Source organism: Amblyomma mixtum, chromosome 10 (genome assembly GCF_055824585.1).
Source record: "Amblyomma mixtum isolate Tamu chromosome 10, ASM5582458v1, whole genome shotgun sequence".
Taxonomy (NCBI): domain Eukaryota; kingdom Metazoa; phylum Arthropoda; class Arachnida; order Ixodida; family Ixodidae; genus Amblyomma; species Amblyomma mixtum.
The window spans coordinates 164,294,970-164,299,106 of NC_143021.1; the positions used below are offsets into that span (position 1 = coordinate 164,294,970).

General features: G+C 47.6%; 1 pseudogene; it reads right to left on the minus strand.

Annotated features, from left to right (window-relative positions):
- Positions 1–214: 214 nt before the first annotated feature.
- On the minus strand, positions 215–3,763 carry LOC149327600 (uncharacterized; annotated as a pseudogene).
- Positions 3,764–4,137: the final 374 nt, after the last annotated feature.

A 4,137-nucleotide genomic window follows, 5' to 3' on the forward strand; every position in this document is an offset into this window, starting at 1 on the left:
GACGGGAGGCGGAGAGGAAACCGATGGCAGGGCCTCGGTCACTTGCTCCCGAATCACGTGCTGAAGTGTCGGAGTTAGGTTAGAAGGACTAGGAACAGTAGGAAGAAGCGAAAGCTGCCGCGCAACCTCCTCACGGACAAACTGCTTGCTTGAATATCCTGTTTAATATGCTTCCTTTATTCTTAAAATACAACAAATGTCAAGAATGTATTCTTCAGATGCCGCTGACACGACGCCCGTCATATGGCGAGGCGCAGTGCTCATCATGTACGAAGCTTGCATAGCTGTGCCGCCAGAGAAATTTGGCGCAAATTCTTGGACTTGGAAGCAGCTGCCGCGACGCCGTGGGAAGCAGACGATTACACTCTCGCAGCCTTCTCCTTGACGTTGGTCAAGTAGAATGCTCGAGCACTTCACTTGAAATCAGGGTTGCCGTTGGGCATATTTCAAAAAGAGCCAGAACTGAAGCTAAAAGTATCCAAATGTAGCCATGCCATTTAATCTTGGCGCCAAATTTGTAGCTAAGTAGAAAAGGGCCTTTAATATAAGCAACTTTGATTAATGAACATTTCATAATATCATTCTGAATCAACACAAAAACACAGAGCACAGACAGCACAGAATTTTGCCTCTCTTGCTTGGCCTTCAAGCCTCAGGCATTTTGTAAGTAAATAAATTAAAGTTCAGTCGGCGCAGTTTACCTCGAGTAGACAGTGTTCTTGCCAGAGTAATTTCAGCGCATTCTATTCAACAACTCAGTAAGAACTTTGAACGATTATGCTGTTTTTTTTTGAAGTCGTAGAACAAATTTGATTCGCAGAATCGCCACAAGCAAGTCCAGGTTCATTTTTTACTGATCTCCGTTTTCGTCAAGTTCACGAAAGAGAACACGCGCTCTGCATCAGCGTTAGAAATTGGAAGCGTCAAAATTTTCAGTCCTCCTTGCGCCAGGTGTAGAAAAGGGCATTCGCCGTAAGTGCGCTTGTACGACGCCGCTGCGTGCCAGGAAGTCAAAGTTGATGCGCGATCAAGTGCACCGCAAACTCTCTGCGGCTGGCGTATTTCCGACTCCAGTTCGATGGAGGAACATGAGAAAAAATGCGGCGGTAACATCATTATTCATTCGCGGCTCTTAGCGCTTTGTATGCCATCTGGATTGATGGCACGCAATTTGCGAAGTGCAGAGCAGGCATTTGGAAGTCGCTGCTGGAGCCCCATCGCCATTTTGGAAACAGCGCTTCCTCATGGCCCCTTGGTGAAATCTCTGAAGACGTCACATAGGTCCGCTGCCTGTGGTTGGAGGAAAATAGACTTCATTTTCACCAGGTCTAGCGACAGTAGATTTGCCGTTGTGTTCCTGTTCAAAACTGATGGATTCAAAATCCATGTAAGAACTCCCAAATACAAGCTTTCTAGCTCTTGAAAGACGGCCAGTGGGTCAGTTGTGTTTGTTTGGAACATTTTGTTCACCCGCCTTACGCTACAGAGAACTGAGGCAAGAAACACGAGGTAAGCATAATTTATTTCTGTGCCGATACATCGGTAGCAAAATGCGCATGTTGTAGTAGCGATATTCTGCTTTCTCAAAGAACTCTCCGAGAGACTGGTACTGCGCCAAAATTCTTTCTATAGAGTCCACAATAGCAAGCCATCTCGTTTGCTAAAGCGGCAAAATCTTGGGCGGTAGCTTTGCACTTTCATCTTCTACTGACATGCTGGCATACAGCTTCTTAGAAGTATCTTGCCGGCAGCTGTTGCGTTGAAAATAGTTGCAGGTTTCTCGCACTAATTCCTGAACCGCAGAGGGAATCGCCTCCATCGACATGGACGCCACAAGGTCCAAGTCATGGCAAAAACATTTTACCAGAATCAAGTCCTTGTTGCCCTTACTAAGACGACTGAACGGAGAATTGTGTATGCCGCACATGGCATTGGCACCACCGGTGCAGAGCCCGAGACAGTTGTTGGTCGATAGGCCATGCTTGGCAACGTCTTCGATAACATGTGAGGCGTTTCTACCGTTTCATCGGACAGCTCTAGGAGATCAAGAAGGGTGGTTGCAATCTTGTTTTCTGCTAAATTCAGAAACCGTACAACCATTCACTGTTGTCGTGGATACATCAGTTGATTCATCCATCATTAGGGAACTTCTGAAGCTATTCAGTTGGGCGGGAAAACAACATTTGTAATAATAGCTGTGCAGTTTGTTCTGTGCTGATGAAAATCATCGAATTCGGAATGCAGAATCTCGCCAAGCTCGTCGACAGCATTTATTTCAGAAGCGTGCACAGCAGTGTCGAAAGCGATCAACTGTCGGCGAGCCCATACCATATGATGCTAGAAGCTGCGGCAGTTTTTGTTGCGAACTTGGCATCACTGCGAACTCGCGGTGTTTTGTGGTTTTGGCGTGCTTCAACAGATCACTCTAGTGGTGTAGTATGTTGCAATCGCAGTACTAGCAGTGAGCAATCCTTCCGCTGTCACTTGACGAAATCCATCCTGTAAAGCATAGAAGAGTGCGGTGAGGGGCTAGTTGGTATGACATTATGAGAACCAAAAATAACTGCGCAAAAGGACGGGACAAGAGAAAGACAACCACACGGGACAAACGCAGACTGACAACTGATTTATTCCACCAACTCCTCTTTCCTTCGGCAGCAAAGCGCATGCGCACCAGCCCCCAAAACAAAAACAAAAACCACGCTATCTCGTGGAATCAAGGAACTCGAACTCCTTGCGGTACAGGTGTACTGAAGCATCGCTAACACACTTTTCAGGCCCTAATCTCGCGATTTCCAAGGCGTCGATTATTTCCCGTTCTTTCTTATCCCTCGAGCGTCCGATAATCTTAGTCCTATCGAAAAGCGGATTACAATTTTTGTCATCATGCTTGCAAGTGTGACAATGCTTAGGCAGATGCTGCCCCTTTGAATCATCTAAGGAATTTGCATGCTCTATTAATCTAATGTTGACGCCGCGGCCAGTTTGCCCTATGTAGAACCTACCGCAACTCAGGGGAATCTGATAAATTACATTGGATGTACACTGTACCAACTTATTCCTGTGGTTAATGCCACACTCAACCTTCTTTTGGTTATTTTTTTTGCCAAATTGCACAAACGCGACAACTTGCAAGGTGCAGAAAAAATGACCTCAACGCCGAATTTTCCGCCGACCCTTTTCAAGCCGTGCGAGACCCTGTGAACATAGGGCATAACTTCATACTTCCGCCTCTCCTGTGCATCCGCCCCCCGAGGTTCTGAGTTTGAGCGGAAGGACTTCAACAGGGACTCAGGGACTCTCCTGGCGTCACGCCGTTCACACGGCTGCACCTAGGCGCACGGTTTCTGATGCATGATTCTAGCGGAGAAAGTAATTTAGATGAGCGTTGTTTTCCCCAGATGGCGCACACCGTCCGCGCGGGCTTTGCTTCAACATGTGTCCATCACCCAGAGTCCACGCCTCTGCGCACCATCCACCCTGGCACCGCCGGCGCAGAGCGCATGTGCGGAGAGAACGCGCGCGCATCGAGGCGATCAGGAGCGCTAAGCTTGGAAACAATCGTTCTTCTTTGTGCTTGCTTGCTATTGAATACGCAATTACTAAAAAAATCGTTAGTAAATGCGCCAAAATACAACTGTAAAGTAGCCAGAAAATAGCCAGGGACCTGATTTGAACTTTTCATCGCTAGACGGGGTCATAAAGTAGCAAATCTGGCGCAAAGTAGCCACCAACGGCAACTCTGCTTGTACTTCCAGCTCATGCTAGCACCGCGAACAGCTTTGGGGCCGCGGCGGCGAGACGCCGTGAGAAGCAGAGAGCACGGGAAGCTTTCGTTGCATCATTTTCTTCATTTTATTACCTGTTTTACCTTAACAAAGACAATGTAACTCCTCCCCTCTCTACTTGTTTGCGCGAGCTCACTACCACTATCCGGGCGCCAAACCTATCTTCTGTGCGTGTGTAAGCAAAGAAGTCGTGGCTGCGGGACGCCAACGAAGGGTGGCTTTCTGGCAACGGACAGGACGCAGCAAGAGACACACACACAGGCGTAATGTGTTTGTGTCTCTTGCTGTGTCCTGTCTGTTGTGTGGGCAAAACATTTACATAAGTACATCAGAAAAATTCGTCACGCGT